Below are 21,678 nucleotides of genomic sequence, written 5' to 3' on the forward strand. Positions count from 1 at the left end.
TAGTTACCATCCGAAGGCCCTTAGAGAGAACCTGCCCTTTAGGCAATTCCTAAGGTACAGAAGACTTTGCACCAATACAGAGGACTTTGTGAAACCAGCTAAGGAACTCAAAACACAATTTACTCATAGAGGGTATCCCCAACACATGGTCAATACTACATACAAACGGGCACGGAATATCCGAAGAGCCATTTCTTTGCTACAACACCATAAGCTGCCGGCACAGGAAAACATTACGGCAGATTTTAGCTATTCACCTCTCTTGAACCAGATTAAGCACAAAATCAAAATGATGTGTCCCATTCTAAACACAGGGGAACAGCCCGTGCAGGAGCCAGCCTTTGCATTAAAGCGCAGAACTAACATCTGCGACAAATTGGTCAAAACTCTATAAGAACCACAGAACAATGACCCAGTACAAACCACCCTTTGGAATACCAACACCCCACGGGTCATACCCCATGTGGTAACTGCACCCTGTGCCCACAAACATTCCAGAGTACACAGATTGATATAGGTTTAAAAACACCCTGGATAGAGAGAACGCTTACCAATTGCAATACCTCTGCAGTTATCTATCTCATTACATGTACATATAATTTGTGATATGTAGGGATGACACTGAGAAAGGTGAAGACCAGGATGATTGAACATAAATCATGTATAAGAACTAAATAAAATCACTGCCCCTCTTGTCACTCAATTCTTGCAAGCCGGACACAGTGCAGATGAATTTAGATGGACAGTGATCAAAAAATACATTTACCAAGACGTGGAGGCAATCTACATAACATGCTACTAAAGAGAGAAGAAAGTTGGATATTTAGACTCAAGACCAATAGAATTGGCCTGAATGACCAAATACAATGGAACAAATTGGCAGTGATGTATGGATAATCATTTGACATGTATTCTGATCGCAGCCTGAAGGGCAAGTATATTACCCTTGTAGAGCATGCCACACAAACAGCTTCACCCACATGGTTTCCAATAACATCGCTCATCCACCGTTGGTTTTGGGTAACCAGGCAGCTCGGCAATTGGTACTCTGAATAGCCCCCCGTTCTGTCTCCTTTGCCCTGACACAATGTGATATATGGCATCAACACATACCACAGGAACAATCTAGTTTTTGTTCCTCACTTGCGATTTACCCAGAGGAGATACATGCTTAACTAAGACAGGGGCTCAACCGAGGTGATAGGAGGCTTTGGTTTTCCCGGTTTGCCCCAGGCGGGACAGAGCATGTGGGAGTAGCTTTACCTATCCCAGCCCTTCTGATCGGGAGGTGTTCCCACCTTTCTATTTATAATAATTTTAAATATTGATTTTCTGCCAGCCACAGCAACATAGTGTCCCCTCTTTTATCACACACACATTGTGATCACGTGTCTATACACTTGAATATAGGTGCCACCAATATAACATTGTGCATCACTATTTCAACCGCAGTGGCATTTTTCCGCATGTGTGACACTGAATGTCGCAACACAGTCTGGTCCTTTTGACAACATGAGTAACAGATTCTCCCATGTTCTTTCTATAAGTATTGGAGAGTTGATATACTCACCTAAGATGGCGCCCTCAAGAGGCGATACACACTCTAGCCTCTGAGAGCCATTCACCTCACTAATATGCGTGGTTCTTTGGAAGCCGGATCGTACACAGTGCTAGAGAGCTCCCACATTTCTTGCAGGCTTGCAGTTAAGAACACTGGATTATACCATGGCGTGTTACCGTACCCCTGAGCTTTATTTAGCCTTTGCTCCAACGCATTAGATACTGAACAGCGGTATGCCTATGCTTCCTCCCCTTTCTCTACAGCAGTGTACACACACGCGCGACAAAGTACAGATGCTCGTTAGACTTCGGCCACAAAAAGTAAGCAGTTTGTCATCTGAATCCCCCGGTTCCGACATCTGAGTTAACCCGAGCAGCGATATCTGTTATAAGAAAGTTTTGTCACATTTGTCCCCCCGAGTTAAATATCTATATACCTGTCAAATTCTCTGTCCCCTATTCAAATAGGAAGGAAGTCTTCGACCTACTGCCAGTAAGACAGGATTTAAGACAACCGTCTATCCCACTGAAACTACTACCGTATTGCAGTTACTAATATACGGCTGCCGGGTAAGGACCTTCGTTCACGCAATGGTCCCCCTAAGCCAAGCCCACATTGGTGACACACACACGTAATAGTGCATGTTACACATCATGAAGGCACTAGATGCCACACGAGACAGTCCAGCTCACTCATTAGGTGATACAGGAGCCCACCCTTGACATTTAAATGGGTAATAGCCCTTTTTCCTTCCCTCCACTCCCTTCTCGGGTCCCACTCGCCCCAAGTGCATGAATTTGGAGCCAACAAGGTTTCCGGGTATTCTATAGCACACAGCTACCTTATGACTAATGAGTACAACAATTTAATCACACATTTTAATATCCTGCACCAGGCTGGCATTTAGATATTGTTCAGGGGTGAGCTCTCGCCCCTGATTCCCTTCTTCTGTGTTTTACCCCTATGGAGCAGAAGTGCCGCAGAGATGGATACAACATGCTCTCAAAGGAAGTCGTCCTTGGAAAAATACAAGTCCTGAAGAAGATGATCCCAATTATAAGCATCATTGAAACCGGTCGACCACATATGGCATGAGTGATCTCATGCCAAAGACAATGCCCAACACAATCAATTTTGGACGTGTCCAGTAATAGTGATTGTTTGATTAGAAAGCTATATTAGCTTAGAATAGACTTTCACCATGTTCTTCTATGAGAGCATTTTATATCTCCCATCACACTGTATAGGCTCATAGTGGCTGTGAATGCCTCCCAACATTGGTAATTAAAATATAGAAGGAAATCCTCCTGTGAGGACAGTGCACAGCAACTGAGATAGAGACAGATATAATGAACATTATGCCTCTTTTGAATAGCCTTTAATAGCTTATACAGTTTTTTTTTTTTAGTATTTTTCAATAGTATGCTTTAACTACATGGTATGAAAGAAATCTAGATAGGGTCAGCCTCTTCCCTATCCACTGTTAGATAGGCGATATACCACTCGCAGTCTAGGGAGCGACGGTATTTTATAAGCAAGGACAGGGTGTTCTTCCTATTAGGGAGAGCATATACGTGTGAAAGAGTGGTACCTAGATACCAGATGAATGGGTACTTGTGTTTAATAACTTCTCCATGACCGTTTGTTTGTGATAAAATGTCCTACATGCTTTAACTTAATCTCCCGAGAACTAAGAGGTTTCTTTTTGTTGCCCCCATCCTCTTACGATATGGCTGGGTGATTCTTCCTGCCCAGGTGGTATGCAGCAGGAATAAAACCCTTCCCCTACCAATCTAAGGTCCATGGACTTGCCTTCTATTGTCAGCAAGCTGTATTTGATTGGGACAAAAGTGAGCCATAATGTTTGATTTTATAGGTTACTTGACCTTTTCCTTTTCTTTCTTCTTTCTCCCTTCCCTTATCTTAGCTGAGGGGAACATATTCAATTTTCTTTAGTGACTCTGTGAAAAGTTTGTATAAACTGCAGCACAGAATAATAAAACAAAATTAGAAAATATATATTAGCAACTACTTGCAAGACTGCGCCTCTCAAGCCGTACTGTGATTTATCACGATTGTAGGGGCTCCCACAACTAGATTTTCCAAAATAGTGTCACGACGGAGGGAGCAGAGTACTGCAACATGGCACAATAATATCTGCTTTTGGTGAGGAAAATGAAGTATAATACAATATGCAGGCCCCAAAGATAAGCCATATTCGTATGTCATGTCTCGTGCAAGCTAGAACCAGGAGAAAGAAGCGGAAGTCTGCGATTCGGGTAAGTCACGTAATGGAAATTATATCGAAGAAAACTGGCTTAAACGCACAATCTCAGCCACTCATAGAAGATGGAAGCGCTTGAATACCCAGTGTGGAAACGCTACACTGTCTACAAAGTACAATTAAGAGATATAGTAGCAAACCGATTCGCAACAAGATGTGGCTGAGACTCGGACAGACTCCTGCAATATTAGGGCTAGCACGCATGCAGGCTACAGTGTTTGGATTCAGCATCCCACATTGGATTCCTGATATTCCAAACCCTACTAAATAGCTGTGGCTTTTTTTAAAGTATATTTAATACTGTTCTCTTTGGGTAAAAAGGTCATCATACCCTGCACACCTGTGACATACTGAAACATTACATTCCTTTAAGTTCTAGTAATCTTGGGAATTGTTTCTTAGCATACTGCTTGTTAGTGGCATTCACAGTTTTTAGAACATAAATGGATCAAAGAGAAATACAGCAGCTGTCACCGATGTCCAGTAAAAAATACCATGCCTCCTCCCTGGACCTCTAATGCCCCCTTTGCTAATTGCAAACTGTTTGGCTTTTTACACATTAATTTTTTTAGGTGTGCTCTAAAATGCAGCATTTTAACCCATTTGTTTAAAAAAATTCCCAGGGGGCGAACTCCCTCCGGACCTACCTTGATTGTATCGGGTCCTAATTCTTTCAAAGTCTGTAGGTTTCTATACCTTTTGGTAATTAACTGTTTCAGTAGGGAGCAGATTGGTGAGTTTGTTGCACCATTAAGCTAAGGCATGCCACTCAACTCACACACTTTTGGTGGCTGTCACCCACCCTGTAATAAGGTTATGCACCCGCCAAGCCCCTTACAACCCCATTCATTTCAATGATCTCTTACCCACCCAAAACAAAATCGGGTGCAAAGGATTGTGTTGGAGGCGGCCTCTCTTTCAGCGTTGTTCTCTCTCGCTGGAGTTTTCGAGGTGCGGCTTGACACATCGATTATGCTGCGGGTCCTTTCCTCGAGCGGCTTTTGTGTACGGCGCCTGTGCGGGCTCCTGCAGGCTCCTGGAGGAGACGGCGGCAGCGCTGGGCATTGGGAGCTGGGAGACCCAGCACGGCGGCGGCACCTCGTTGTTTTGCACATCCCAGCCCGTCCCTGAGCCTGCTGCCCGAGCTAGGCGAGTCCCTGAGGTGAGTGGGACTGTATTGTGAGCTCTATGTCCCCGCTCCAGACGTGGCTGTTTGGGCGGCCTGGCTGCGGGCTTGCTGTCTGTCTGAGCGGCCCTCCTGCGGGCTTGGTGTCTGCCTAGGCGGCCCTCCTGGGGGCTTGCTGTCTGTTTGGGCAGCCTTCCTGCGGGCTTGCTGTCTGTTTAGGTGGCCCACCTGCGGGCTTGCTGTGTGTTTGCGGGCAAGTCCTTAATTGCCATCTGCGTGCATTGGTGGGTCTCGGGCAGCGGGTGACAGCTGATCTTGTCGTGGCTGAGTGCCAATTGATCTGCAGCTGGGAGACTGTGTGGTGTGTCCCGGATCCCGGCTGCCTTCGCTGTTTGCCACGGCTCACTCACTAGATTGGATTGGCTGCCTGGTATCTGACGAGGACACTCTGCTCCACTGTTCTGCCCCCTTGTTGTAGTAAACTGCCAGCTCTGGGGAGCTGTTTCTTTTACCTGTTAGTACGGGATGTTGTTCCACCCAGTACAATGCCTCTGTTGGAGGCCTGAGGCAGTCAGGTACACAAATTAGTGAGCACACTAATTTAAATCCCTGTGCTCCTCATTACACGGTAGGCGGTAGGGATTTACCGGTACCGGTAAAATACCGGTACCGGTAAATCCCTGCCGCCTTACTACGAGGTCCCTTAGCGGGTTGGAGTTTTAACGCCTGCTTTTTGCAGGCGTTAAATACCAACCCGCTAAGGGACCTCGGAGCTAATTACGGCACCGCTAAATTGCGGTGCCGTAATTAGCGCCTTCCCCATTCCCACTGAGCCCTATGGGGCAGAAATGGGAATGGGGAAGGGCAATGGCGGAAGGGGGATTTACCGCCCCTCCAACCTTGGAATGGGGCGGTAAATCCCCTTTCCGCCAAGGCGGTGCCGGTATTATACCGGCATGAGCCATGGCGCTAATTGCGCCATGGCTCACCGCCTACCGTGTAATGAGGCTCTGTGTGTCTGACACACACATGCCGCATCCAAAGAAAGGCCAACAACCCACTTATAACCTGCAAAAGCGTACTAACAAGGCTGCGGCCAGTTCAAACTGCGACATAATGAGTAAATCTAAAACAAAGAAACAGCAGCCCCCTACTACTGGAGCAATAACCAACTATTTTCCAATTACTGAGCAAGTAGGAAAATATCCTTCAATTACAGATGAAATAGAACCGGTAGTCGCCAGCAATACTACTCTTCAGGCCGTTTCTAACTATGGCGACCTAGACAATAACTCACTTCTTGAGCTATGTCTTTCTATGCAAAGATCAATGAATCTGGCGTCTACGAATCTACCTGGGATACTTTCCCAAGGTATGAACTCTGGACACCTGCACTCCCCTAGGGAGGATTCGAGCAGGTTATCAGCATTTCCTAATTTGGCCATACATCAGAAACCCTCTGTAGTTAGCAGCTATAACGAACCCAACGATACGTCACTGCCCAATACTACTGTTTTGACTGAGCTGCAATCATCTATGGCCTCCTTACAATTTGCTTTAAAAATATTGTTAAAAATGTGTGGCCGCATTCATATGAATACTCTAAGACTTGGGGCTGTGGACCAAATAAATGACGAGGATGCAGTAAACCCGACTCTTGTAGAAGCTGGCCCTGTGAAGCCTGTGCCAGCTCCCGAGTCAAATCCTGCAGTGGACGATAACTTTGAGGTATTTTTTTCTCGCAAGCAACACAAACTTGCAAGAAGGGCGGCAATGCGCAAAAAGCCTAGTGTAGTCGCCTCTCCTTTACCGTCAACTGCAGCTACGGGGACTCTTTCTAAGAAGGCCAAAAAGAAAGCTACCAAGGCCAAAAAAAGTAAAACCAATGGCCCAGGAATATTAACTAGCTGGCTTATTCCAGACAATGACAATGGGTATCCAAGAGATGTAGAGGTGTCCCTCGATCTGGAGTATTCTCAACTAAAGAACGACTTGGACAAGATTTCATCAACTCCCAACAAAAAACTAGCTACTGCTCTTCCGACTACAGATTCATTAACGATCATGGCTGCAACTGAGACCTGAGACCAACACAGCTGACTATTCAGGAAACCAAATTTGTATAATTAAGAATGTATATCAGCAAAATGAACGCAATTGGTTTACCAGATCTGAACTCATGACGAGACTTCATTCTATCCCCCAGTTACGCGTCCTTAGACCTGAGGACTTTGAATATGTTGAGCCTCTACACGTGAAAAATTCCAATTTGTCCGCTATTCACTGCAAGTTCTTATCCACTGCCAAAATGATGCGAAGCTACAAGGTGAGCTTACGCATAGCAGATGTTGAGATTGATGCTGATCCCAATCTGGAAGATCCGAGCTGGCCTAAGAAAGTCAGCAATGGGCCTACCGAAACTACTGCTATCTCCCCCTTACCTATGGGAGAACAAGTTCAGCTTGCTGATATCCAGAGGCTGCTGTCCTGGCTTGCAGTATCACTTCCTCTGGCCATAAATAAACAGTGAGATTACACCATTGTATGATTGAATTGTCGTGGCTTCACACATTTCCTACCCCCAGATGGGTCTCTCCCGTTTCTAACTGGGCATTCTTGTATATGCCTCCAAGAAACCTGGCTAATCTCCCCTGTTATTCTCAATGGGTATCTGATATACCAATCTCCAGCCAGAAAAGGATAAAGGGTTCGACCCTATGGGGGGTTAATAGTGGGAGTCAGACAGTCTATCACCTCTACTCAAATGAAAACCAAACAAGAGGATAACATCATTGCTATCAAACTTGTTGGATCCTTTGAAAACGCTCCTGAAAGAATACTCATCATTTCCATCTATAATCCTCCGGGCGCTTCTACTAGTGAGGCTATCCAGGAGGCTCTTCACGATCTTCACATCTATTGGTCTATGACAGCAGGGAACAAATCTGTTATTATTACCGGCGATTTCAACGGCCGTTTGAAATATGTGTCGATATCTATCATTAACCCCCGATTAAAACCGATAAGCGAGATTCCTAACTTCGCTCCTGATTCTGTAGAACTAGGCTGGCCGAACTTTTTTCACAGCTGGGATATGGAAATAATCAATGGCAGATCATATAGTGACAATCCTGGGAAGCACACCTGGAGTAACGTTCGAGCACATAGCACAATTGGTTATGTGCTAGTCAGCCCTGACATAGCCTCACGAGTTAAAGATCTGAATATATGTCCAAATACGTGGAGTGATCATAGCTCACTTTTATTAACATGAACTGCTGATGATAATGCCGCTTTCCTCAGACCTATGGGTGACATGAAAGTTAACCAGGCAAGGACTCGAATTTGCTGGCATGAAAAGAACATTAATAATGCGGCCTATGCCGCACAATCAGAGCTAACATATGTCACTCAACATTTTACCTCATTATCTCTCAACGAGATTGAAAGGAAGAATGCCTCTTTTGCTTCTTATCACTCTACCATCTCTACCAATGTGATAGCCGTGGTCGCCAAACAGAGTAAACTGTTTGATATATTTATAAGAAATGCAAAACAAGAATTAAGAGCTGCAATTCGCAATGCAAAGTCTACTTGCTCACATTTAGCTTTATATTATTCAACATGTAGATCACTTAAAAATAAATATAATGCCTGGATGAAATCTAAAATAAGAGCTGAGAAAATAGGTCGCTGGCAGAGAACGGTCAAAGTGATGTGCTCAAAGAACACTCAAAACATTTGGAGCTTGCTGAGAGAAGCTAGAGGCACTGGGTCCATTTCTATGATTAACCCAATTAGTGCTCTACAGTGGACAAACTTTCTTCTAACCCGCAATATCCCAGATGGAGCAGAGGAGCAGAGTACCATCTTTATTGTGCCATCGAAATCTCCGTTTACTGTCACACAGATCAACTAATTACCAAAATTAAAGTCCTAATTCATGGAATTATTTGCGTGAAAAAACGCAGATTTGCTCGCCTTTCTGCCCAAAAATCCCTGTTTGAAGTAGGGGGGGGATTTTCGGGCAGAAAGGCACGCAAATCTGTGTTTTTCACGCAAATAATTCCATGAATCAGGCAGTAAATGTCTGAAATCTTCAAGAGCCCCAGGCCCGAATGGCCTGGCAAACATGGTTCTCAGGAGCAATCCGGAATTTTGGGCACATTTACTGAAAATTCAGTATGACAAAATATTGGCAACAGGTGAAATTCCAGCCTCCTGGCAAACCCCCATTCTAATTCCGATATTTAAGGGGGGACACAGGATGGAACCGGGAAACTACAGAATCCTTTCCATGCTTGACTGTACAGGAAAACTGTTTGCGTCACTACTACTGGAGAAACTGGAGCAGTGGGCCGATAAAGCAGACATACTGAATCAGTTTCAAAGCGGCTTTAGAAATGGTTAGACAACCACCCATAATTTGTTAATCTTAGATCTTATGCGTACCAGGGCCAAGAAGAAAGGCAATCCCCCTTTATATGCCCTGTTTGTTGACTTCCGAGCCTCTTTCAACCTAGTACCACAAGCAATACTATGGCGGAAACTGGAACAACTGGGCTGCCCTGAGGAACTCCAATATTACCTGAGGCTTTTACATCATAACACCACTGCCAGACTTAAATTGGACTCCCAGGGCACAATGACTGATTTAATTGCTCAGAACAGGGGAGTCAAGCAGGGATGTGTAATGGCCCCATTTTTGTACAACCTATTAACCCACGACATCCCTGCAGCGGTCTCAGCAGTACATAATTGTCCCTCTAAAATCGGGTCTGAACACTGTCCTGTACTTGCTTATGCCAGCAAGCTTATTATATTGGATCACAAATTCAGTGGGTTACACAGATCGGCTATTGCACTGTGGGACTACGCAGAGATAAATGGTCTTATTATCAATCAAGATAAGACACAAGTTATGGTATTCTCAGAAAGCAGGCTTGCTCGACCCAGATTAACTATTCAAGATCATGAAATAAAATACACTTCAACATATAAATATCTGGGTGTAGAAATTGATGCGACTGGTAACTATATCCCCTGTATTAAGTCACGCACAACAAAAGCAGCCCAAGTAACCGCTCTGATCCACTGATTCTCAATTAAGAACTGTGGATATACAATAAGAGATGTTCATCAGCTATACACGCAGGTTCTTGCTCCAATGGTGGTCTACGGTTTGGATGCACTGCTATCCGTTGATTTGAAATGGCTTCAACGGGTGGAGGGGAAATTCTAGAGGAGAATGCTAGGCCTCCCTCAATGCATACCAATGGCCATTATTAAGCTTGAACTAGGCCTCGCATCTTTAAAATCAATTGTGATGAAAAGAAGAGCTGAGAACTATCGAAAGATGAGTAAAAACCCTGTGAATTCGCTTATGGCCTCTATCTATCAAGAACTCTCTAAGGACATATGTAATTATCCCCTGAAAGTGAAAATGGAATCGTTTAACAAGGTTATATGCTGGATGCCTAGATGGAGCGGAACTAACAACTCTATGCAAATTGCTTTGTCCAAACAGGTAGACCTCTGGGACTGATTGGAAAACTATGAGCATTTTAGTACACTTAAAAAGTACCAGTTCGTAAATGACATGCTATATTGATTTAAGAACACCCAGAGCTATTTGAATCTGTGTCCTTCCAGTAGACTTAGACGCTTTCTTCTTCTGTTGAGAATAGATCATCTACCGGTCCTTGATAGCAAAGGTTGTTATAACCTACTGACACCAGAAGATAGATTCTGTCGGATGTGTAAAAACACCCAAATTATTAAAACAGCAAAACATTTCATGTCTGCGTGTCCCCTCATGCTAAAAGTTTACCCTTTGTATTATAGCAATCACGTTCACGATTTGAAATCTATTGAGGAACCTATGTTTTGGTGTCATTGTGTGAACTCAAACAGCCTAAAAGTGCACATGGCAATGTATAATACATGGCTCAGGATTGAAACATTGCTTGGCATATCCATCTAAGAACTAAAATAACTGCCTATAGTGACTTATCTGTATTCTTTTCATTATACGTTCATAATTACTTGTTAATTACTATCTTTCATAATTGTCTTATATATTTGTCCTTTTGATGTCTTTCTATATTAGTTAATTGACACTTGTAATATTACTTTACTTAAAATGTTTTCAGATAATATTAAAATTGAGTGTTTTCATCCACCCTGGGGATATAGTGCCTAATAGTTACCATCCTCCCCAAAAGTACATTCTAATTCCCCATTTACGTTCTAGTGTGGTAATTTCACAAATGACTCCATTTGGCAAGTTCCCCGGGCCGTATGGCATGAGGGCTCAATAAGGCACCAGAGTTATGACAGCCTTATGATCCCACTAATACGCAATAAAGACCAGTGGGGAGTTAATAATCCACCTGTATTTAGAATCAACAAAGACACTAGTATTCCATAGGTTACGTATTGTGGATCCAATTGGCAGATAAGTATCTGGATTCTGACTCTTACTGCATCTAACTACGTGTATATGTTTGTCATTAAACCTTCATACACTATTCTTTCAATATACACAATGTTATTCATTATTTAGTACCAAAAAATATTACAGTCTTAACACAATCATTGTAATACAAGTGTTGTGGAAAAACAACAATAGTGTTCAGCAAGTGATAGGTTCAATCTCTACTACCACTTCATCATTTCATTAAAACTTTAACTCATATTCTACTTTAAATGTCAACAGTCACTCCATTTCTACATTCACTACCCAACATGTTTCACTCCTTCACTCCCACTATTAAGAACAATTAGCCTGGAATTTCTTCAGGGATACACTATTCTTTAATTTCAACTCTTTTAAGGCAGAATTCAAGTATATATAGTCATGGGATTACTATGAAATGCCTTTTCTTCGTATCATGCCTTTAGGACATCAGTATGTTGTTTTCCATGTAACTCTTTTAATAGCTTCCATGTCTCACTTCATTTTCTACCTTTGGGTCTACAATACAAAAACAAAACAGGGATTTTAGTTTCCCATTTCTGTAGCTTCCTTTTAGCTAGACTATTATAGAGCAGTTTACTTTGCTTATAAGAGTAGAGTTCTCAAAGTTTAGAAAGCATAGTTACTCTCAGCACCTTTGCTTACTCACCCAGTGTCAAACTTTCAAGTGTATAGTTTCCTCCAATCCACTTCTTTATATTTTTCTTTTTTTCTTTTTCTTTTCACTTTTACATCAGCTGTATTTTGTCTGTTGAGTTGGCTCCCACACTATTTACAAGGGGATAGATACATAGGATCTCAGTTGTTTAAAATCCATAGAGCGTCTCCCCGTTGTACACCACACCCTTTTCTTACTAGGCAACTGCAGATTTTTAGTTCCCTTTAACTCATAGCACAGTATCCATCTACTCCTATTGATCTCGGCCTCTAGACATTTGCATGCAGGTCTTTTAGATGATTAAAGTTACCATTTATATTTTACATTATTTCCAACTCTGCACATGCTATAAGCATTATATTTTGTCAGAACTCTCCCTCAATGGTTTGACCCCGTAGGGGCGTAGAAGAAGAATTCTTCCCACTTATGCGTACCTCTGGATGTAGAGAATGACATGCAGAGGAACCAATTAATTGAAAGATGGGATTCCACGAGACACTAAAGGCTGTAAGGAAGTCAAAGGTTAACTGCTTTGTAAACTATCGACAAACAAAACCTAAGTCAGAAGGCAAGACTGACCTGTACTACCCTGGTGCAGAGTTGTCAAATAAACAGGCTTTCTGGATGCACTGAGGGAAATGGTGTTTGGTGCAGGTCTGTGAAGCGCAGACAGAAAGTGTTAGCAAGATCAAGCAGTAAACAGAGAATATAAACATGACAGGTTGGAGGGAATATAATTCTTTGAGTGTTGAATCCCAATATGTCCAGGAATGCAAAAATCCAAGGCACCAAGAACAATCCAAAACCTCACTCCTCCGGCACGAGGACGCCTAATTATCCCTACAACCTAAACCAACGAAACGCTGATGCCTAAAGAGCCCAGCACACAATGGTAGTCTTTAGTCCGTGTGCTTTGGGACTCGTAGTCCGATGCAGTATTTCGCTCTTCTTAATCGTGCGTCGGGTATTGTGCTTGAGTGGCGGGTGCTGAGGGGAAAATTACTGTATCCCTGCAGGCAGGCAAAGCGCTGAAGTTTCCAACGTGCAAGAAGTGGCAATCCGTGGACGTTCCAGGTCGGTCTGGAGGCGGGCAGAAATCGGCACAATGGAGCGGGCAATGGCGGTTCGAGAAGGCAATCCGGGTCAAGAGTAATTACAAAGCAGACAATGGCAAGGCAAGTCGGGTCCAAACAAACGTAGCAAGATGAAGTCAGGGAGCCGTGAGGAGTAACGAAGTTCACCAGTACAAACAGGAGCAGGCTAGATCAGGTCGAGAAACAGGCAGGAGTTAGGCAACTTGAAACACAGAGAAACGTGTACGATACTTTAGAGTTTTCAGAAGCAGTGAGCTACTGCAGAGGCGGGACTAATAAGGGCTAAGTCACGTGACTTGTTCTCATCACAAACACAGAATGCTTAGCCCTTCCCAAGCGTGGAGGACACCACTGTTGCCATGGTAGCTTCCAGCTACAGCGAAAAGGTGTCTTTGGAGTGTGTAAATGTGTAAAAATCGGGTCAGATGACAACGTTCTGGAAGTTTTCTGCTGCTGGTTATGGCAGCGAGAATTCGATGTTGTAAACCTGACTCCCTTCCGGAACGTTGAAACAATGCGATTCTTACCCCTATTCATGACAGTTCCCTCCCTCAAAGGGACACCCCCGTCCTAGAGGACCAAAACTTGGCAACTAAGCGTGGGGCATGAATGTTAGCGACAGGCTCCCAGGTTCTGTCTTCAGGACCGGAACCCTTCCAATCCACATAGTACAAGCGGATTCCTCTAGAAACCTTAGTATCAAGGATTCTGTGAACCTCATATTCGTCCTCACCCTGTACCAGAATTGGAGGGGGGCGTAAAAGAATCCCGGTGGCAGGATGAAAGTGTTTGAGGAGCGAAACATGGAAGACCGGTTGCACCCTCCATTTTGTAGGCAGATCAAGACGCACAGCAACCAGATTGATCAGGGCTGATATCACATACCGGCCATGAAAGCAAGGAAGGAGAGCCCTAAGACTAGGGATGCATAGAATTGTGGTGGATAACCACACCTTCATTCCCACGGCATAGACTGGGGTAGGATCCCAATGGAGGTCAGCGTAGGACCTGGTGTGTTCCTGCACCTCCAATAGATGTTGGTTAAGACCCTTGTGTAAGTCAACCAAACGATTCAGATACGACCTGGCCGCCGGGTTGTTAGAATGTAACATAAGAGACAGTGGTAGAGATTGAGGATGCTGCCCATAAAGGGCAAAGAACAGGGAGGAACGGGTTGAAGAATGAAGGGAATTATTGTATGTGAACTCGGCCATGCTTAATACAGAGAGCCAAGAATCCTGGTGTTGTAGGGTGAGACATCTCAAATATTGCTCCAAGGTGGAATTCAAACACCCTGTTTGACCATCGTTTTGAGGATAGTAAGCGCTGGAATAGCTTTCATCTATGCAAAACCAAGCCGTGAGAGACGGCCAAAAATGAGAAGTGAACTGGGACCCTCTGTCGGTGATGATGATTGATGGAAGACCAAAGAACCCAAATACGTTCTTAAGAAACAAGTCTGCTAGAACAAGAGTGGAAGGAAGCCCCTGACAAGGTACAAACAAGGCCATCTTGGTGAGATAATTGATGACTACACATATGGTATCATGCTCCCCGAGTGGGGGTAGCTGTACTACAAAATCCATAGAGATCATAGACCATGGCTGATCCGGTATAGGTAGTGGATGTAACAATCCAACAGGTTTGGAAGGCAAGCTCTTGCACTGAGCGCAGATGGAACATGCAGCTACATACTCAGTAAAATTCTTTCGCATAGTAGGCCACCAGCACCATAGTTGTAGGAGATCCAAGGTTCTCCTAATGCCGGGATGGGCTGCGATCAGTGACTCATGGCACTATTGCATGGCCTTACAACGCTTGGCGTGATCCGGTAAGTAAACTAAACCTTGTGCATAAGGGATGGATTCACAATGTCCAGATTGTATTCCTGAATCTCTAATGGATTGGTCTTTATCCATTCTTGGATAGCATTTCATAAAGATGGTTGTAACGTGCAAACTACACACAACCTGATGTGGAAGTAGAAGTGGGGCATCTACTCTTTTGGAAGGGGAGACGCCATGTATGCGAGACAGGGCGTCCGCCTTGGTGTGCAAGGAACCTGGTCTATAGGTAATGATAAAGTGGAACATGGAAAAGAATTCATGCCATCTTGCATTACGGGCAGTAGTGCACTTTATGGAATAGCAGATTACGGTGATCCATATAAACCTGAACCAGGAGTGCAGTACCTAGCAAATGGTGCCGCCAGACTAGAAACGCATCCCTCACTGCTAATAATTCTGTCTCAGTAATTGTGTAGCTCCGTTCATACAGTGTTAATTTCCTTGATTGGTAAGCGACAGGATGAAGACCGCTAGAGTCAGGACATTCCTGAGAGAGTATGGCTCCAAGAGCAACATCTGAGGCATCTGCCTCCACAATGAACAGTAGAGAAGGATTGGGATGTTGTAGGACAGGTGCTGTGGTGAAAGTGGTCTTCAGGGCGGAAAAAGCCAGTTCAGCTTCTTTATCCTAAGTGAAATCCCTTTTACTACTAGTAAGGGACATTAAAGGACCCACCACAGCGGAGAAGTCTCTAATATATCGCCGATAAAAATTGGCGAAGCCCAAGAACGATTGAAGAGATTTCATGGAGGTAGGATCAGGCCAATCCAAAACTGCCCTGACTTTAGCACTACTCATCTGGACTCCCTTACTGGTGATTTCATAACCAAGAAACTCCAACTCCGTGGCATGGAACGTACATTTCTTTAACTTGGCATACAGGTTGTGCTCTGGTAGCCTTTGCAAGACCTTAGTTACATGGCGCACGTCTACATCATAAAATGGGGAGTAGATCAGGATGTCGTCCAAATATACGACAAGAAACTGATCCATCATGTCCCGGAAGACCTCATTTATGAAATACTGGAATGTTGCGGGAGCATTAGAGTCCAAGTGGCATCACACAATACTCATATAGACCATACTTGGCTTTGAATGCTGCCTTCAATTCATCGCCTTTGCAAATTCTGACCAAGTTGTAGGCACCTCGAAGATCCAATGTGGAAAATATTACAGCATAGCCCAACTGGTCCAATAGTACAGAGATCAACGGGCTCGGATACTGATTCTGTATTGTTATGGCATTGACTGATCTGTAATCAATAAAAAGACGGAGGTCTCCCTCCCTCTTGCGAATAAAAAACTGAGGCAAAGTGGCAGGGGAACGAGAAGGATGAATGAATCCAGATTCTAAGGCCTTCTCAATGTAGTCCTTAAGAATGGCATCCTCCTGTGTTAAAGAGTAGATCCTCCCCGATGGAATCTTGGCACCAGGCACAAGACCAATGGGGCAATCATATGGTCTGTGTGCAGCTAAGACTCCTGCAACCCCTTCATCAAACACGTCTTGGAAGTCCTTGTACTCTGCAGGTAACGACTTAGTGACTATGGCCCCGACAGTAGGAGCGACGTCCAGTAATGGACGACAAGGATTCTCAAAACATGCCTCAGAACCCAAACAATGCATTTCACAGTGTTCGGAAAAGGAACTCCATACCTCCCGTGTGCCAGTCAATCACAAGATTATGTAACCTGAGCCATGGTAATCCAAGTATCAACTTGAACTGAGGTGCTGTAATTAAGTCAAATGTGATGCTTTCGGTATGGCCTTGCGCGTTTTACATGATCAAATCCACAGTCTGTTCCGTCACCAAACCTGACAACAAGGTGCTACCGGCCACTGCCTTTACGAGTTCTGGATGTTCCTTGACGATGACAGGCAGCCCCAGGTAGGTCCTTAGCATACTGACTATCAATATAATTTCCTGTGGCGCCTGAATCGAGCACCGCTGTGGCTGTGAGTGGATCCTCTTGCGAGTTACCAAAGCCAACCAACACGGTAAAAGGGACCACAACATGGGAGTCCACTTTTGGGAAACCGCCCGGCAACTGGACTCCCTTTATTGCCAAGCCTTCACGTTTCCCTGCTTCTTAGAGGGTTTCTTTGTGCATGATTTCAAGAGATGATCTGAGGAGCCACAATAGAAGCAAAGGTGATTCCTTCTCCGATGTTCTCTTTCGTCAGCGGACAAAGGACCTTGTGTAGCCGCGCCTATCTGCATGGGCTCGGCTGTATCGGTAGCAGGGGCAGTCGCAACAAGGGCAGCAGGAGGGAGGTTTCTTTTTTCGCCTTTCCTCTCTGCTTTCCGAGTGTCTATCTGTAGCACCAAATCCAACAGTTCAGGAAAAGTAACAGAAACCACAGGAACCATAGCAAGGGTATCCTTTAAGGAATCTGATAAAAATTTTGTGGAACAAGGGGGCCTTTTTATCATCAGGCCAACCAGTCTCTGCTACTAACTGGTTAAACTTGGCTAAATAGACAAGAGCGTGGAATCTCCCTGGTGAAGACTCAACGATTCCAGTTCCATAGTCTGTGACTTGTACCAGGTCTCAAACCCCTTGCTCATAGCATCAATTAAGGCGTCACAATTGTACAAGAGATGATTGCCTTCCTCCAACAAAGGGTACGCCCAGGCTGCTGCGGTACCCCCAAAATGAGATAAGACAAAGGCGGTTTTAGTTGTGGAATCCGGAAATGAACCAGGTCGACACAAGAAATGCAACCGACACTGGTTTAAAAATGTCCGGAAATGCTTAGGATCCCCATGGAACCTCTCAGGAGGAGCCAAGGGAAACTGCGATGTAACATACACCGGACTAGCGTCCTGTCTAGGCGGTGCAGAAGCAGAACCAGAGGCAACCGCAGGCTGTGGAACCGGCATGTGAGGAGGCTGAACGCTGGCTTGTAATTCATCAATGCACTGCTGCGTGCGGGCATGTGCATTGGCCATGTCAGAGCGGAGGTCGGCAAGCAGTTGGAGGATGATAGCCAATGTCTCGTTGGGGTCCATGTTTCGAGGCTTCTGAATATGTCAGAACTCTCCCTCAATGGTTTGCCCCCATAGTGTAGAAGAAGAATTCTTCCCACTAATGTGTCCTTCTGGATGTAGAGAATGACATGCAGAGAGACCAATTAATTGAAAGATGGGATTCCAACGAGACACCACAGGCTGCAAGGAAAACACAAGTCAAAGGGTTACTGCTTTGTAAACTATCTGCAAACAAACCATAAATCAGAAGGCAAGACTGACCTGTACTACCCTGGTGCAGAGTTGTCAAATAAACAGGCGTTCTAGATGCACTGACGGAAATGGTGTTTGGTGCAGGTCTGTGAAGCGCAGACTGAAAGCATCAGCAAGATCAAGAGGTAAATAGAGAATATAAACGTGACAGGTTGGAGGGAATATAATTCTTAGAGTGTTGAATCCCAATATGTCCAGGAATGCAAAAATCCAAGGCAGCAAGAACAATCCAAAACCTCACTCCACCGGCATGTGGACGCCTAATGTCCCAACAACCCAAACCGACGAAACGCAGGTGCCTAAAGAGCCCAGCACACAATGGTAGTCTCTAGTCCGTGTGCTTTGGGACTCGTAGTCTGATGCAGTATTTTGCTCTTCTTAATGATATGTCTGGTATTGTGCTTGAATGGCGTGTGCCCAGGGGAAAATTACTGTATCCCTGCAGGCAGGCAAAGTGCTGAAGTTTCCAACGTGCAAGAAGGGGCAATCAGTAGACGTTCCGGGTCGGTCTGGAGGCGGGCAGAAATCGGCACAATGGAGCGGGCAATGGCGGTCCGAGAAGGCAATCCGGGTCAAGAGTAATTACAAAGCAGACTAATAATAGTCTAATAGAAAGCTATGGAAATGGGAAACTAAAATCCCTGTTTTGTTTTTGTATTGTAGACCCAAAGGTAGAAAATGAAGTGAGACATGGAAGTTATTAAGAGTTACATGGAAAATAACATACTGATGTCCTAATGGCAGGATACGAAGAAAAGGCATTTCAGAGTAACGCCATAACTATATATGCTTGAATTCTGCCTTAAAAGAGTGGAAAGGAAAACATAGTGTACCCCTGAAGAAATTCCAGCTAATTGTTCTTAATAGTGAAAGTGAAGGAGTGAAACATGTGGGGTAGTGAATGTAGAAATGGAGTGACTGTTGACATTTAAAGTAGAATGTGAGTTAGAGCTTTAATGAAAAGATGAAGTGATAGTAGAGATTGAAGCTATCATTTGTTTTTCCACAACACATGTATTACTATGATTGTGTTAAGACTGAAATATTTTTTCTACTAAATAATGAATTAATATTTTGTATGTTGAAAAAATAGTGTATGAAGGTTTAATGACAAACATATCCACGTAGTTAGATGCAGTAAGAGTCCGAATCCAGATACTTATCTGCCATTAGGGTCCGCAATATGTAACCTATGGAATACTAGTGTCTTTGTTGATATTAAATACAGGAGGATTATTCCTATAGGTTGTAAAACTCCCCTCTGGTCTCTATTGCATATTAGTGGTTTCTTGTACGGCAGATTAGCCGTGAGACCTAAGACAACAGAGTTGCTCTGTGCAACTGTTGCTTACAAACCCAGGATGAATTAGAGCATGACTTAAAATGGCAGTCGAAAGGTGCAAAAGTTATGGAGAAGATTACATAACTGAACTGCTGACTAAATCCAATTTGTTTGGGGGTCAAGTGGAGGATACAACAAATCTCATGAGTTGGGACGAACTGTCCCAAATTAAAAAAAGATTAGTGAGAACTGAACTACACAGATCTATAATGCTGGAATACCTCAGAAATGGAATTCTTCCTCAAGGACTCGTAGCAAGAAATGAGCCTAGACTCTTTTTAGATATTAAAACATTCCTGGTGCAATTAAGTTACATTGCTAATAAGTGCGGGAGGGATTGGGTTATCTTGATCAATCACACGGCTAGAGAAGTGACAGAGAAAATAAAAATAGATTTACAAACACTGGAGGAAGAAATTAAACAAAATTGCCCTTATAGAGCTGTGTAAGAAAAGAGCAGAAGCACTACTTAAAGAAATTATTGAATTTAAGGAAGACTTTACTAAAGAAAGAATCAAACGTATGAAAAAAGACATGCAGAACTTCAGCCATGAAAAAGCTTTTCGACATACCCAGGATAACTACAATCCCAATGAACAGACAGGGATGGCAAAACAGAGAAAGCAAAATGACAAACGGAGAGTCCGGTTCAGGAACACCTCATTTAGCTTAAGCGATGGCAGCACAAACGGTGATGGAGGAGCCCCGATGAGAGTTGGAGGATCGGGAAGACGTGGCCAACAAGGGATGCAAGGGAGATCCAGACCCAACAATAATAGAAGAGGTTACTCAGGACAACAATTTTTAGAAAGGGCCCCTCAGAATTGGTACTTCGAACCCAGAGTAACCAGGAGCATGCAGGCACTCTGGTGGACCTGTCAGCATACGCACTAAATGTGAACGAAGAAAGAATGCTAGATAAAGGCCTAGGTTTTGTGACCACTAATCAGCAGAACAAATTTGCATTTAGACAAGAATTCAATGAACTAATGTGAAGAATACATCTCAAACAATTCTTTGCAGATACAGAGAATGTAAATGCGGACAAAGACAGTGGAGTGAGGAAGAAATCCACGTTTATGCCGCCAGCACATAGAAGCCCAGAAGCTAAGCTCTTCGAGAATCGAGTCCTTAGTAAGATCGAAGCATTAGAAAACAGAGAAAACAAAGGAAACTGCTACCAGAATATGAGCAAGGCTGACAAAACCACTCTAAAGTCACTCCTTAATAATGACCGAATCATTATACATAAAGCGGATAAAGGAGGGGCCACAGTTATTCAAGACAGAGAGGCTTACATTGAGGAATGTGACAAACAACTGAAAGAAACTAGCAGCTACCTAGTCCTAGAAAACAACCCTACAGACAGATTGAGTCATATGATAAGCATAAAAGTGCACCAGGCCCTAGAGAGAGGGTGGATTACTTATAAGGAAGCAGAATTCTTGAAAACAGACAAGCCTAGACTTCCTCAATTGTATACTATGTCTAAAATTCATAAGGCTTTAGTTAAGCCACCAGGACGCCCCATCGTTTCTGGTCTTGACTCTGTTCTCGAGCCGTTGTCGAAATTTGCAGATCATTTTCTCCAGCCCTTGGTGAAGAATATGGGCCTCATTACGAGGAGGGCAGTAAGGTGTTAACGGCACCGGCAAAGGTGCTGGAGCCATTAACCCTGTACCACCCTAATACAATGTCCCCTTGCGGGACCCGCTCTGGACGTTTCGTTTTACCAGACCTCCTTTGCGGATCCCGCGAAGGGACAAGCATGCTAACAACTGGCCCGTCATTAACGGGCCCATTGTTAGCATGCTCCCCATTCCCATTGAGCCCTATGGGGGCTCAAATGGGAATGGGGATGGTCTGGGTTCCCTGAATGGGGAAATACCGGGCCCTCCAAAGTCGGAATGGCCCGGTATTTCCCCATTCAGGGAACACAGACCCGGACCCGAGTTTGGAGGCAACCATGCCCTTATTAAGGGCATGGCTACCTCCAAACTCGTAATGAGGCCCTATGTCTTCCTATGTAAAAGACACCATGC

Source organism: Ambystoma mexicanum, chromosome 10, assembly GCF_040938575.1.
Source record: "Ambystoma mexicanum isolate Mex_15411 chromosome 10, UKY_AmexF1_1, whole genome shotgun sequence".
Taxonomy (NCBI): domain Eukaryota; kingdom Metazoa; phylum Chordata; class Amphibia; order Caudata; family Ambystomatidae; genus Ambystoma; species Ambystoma mexicanum.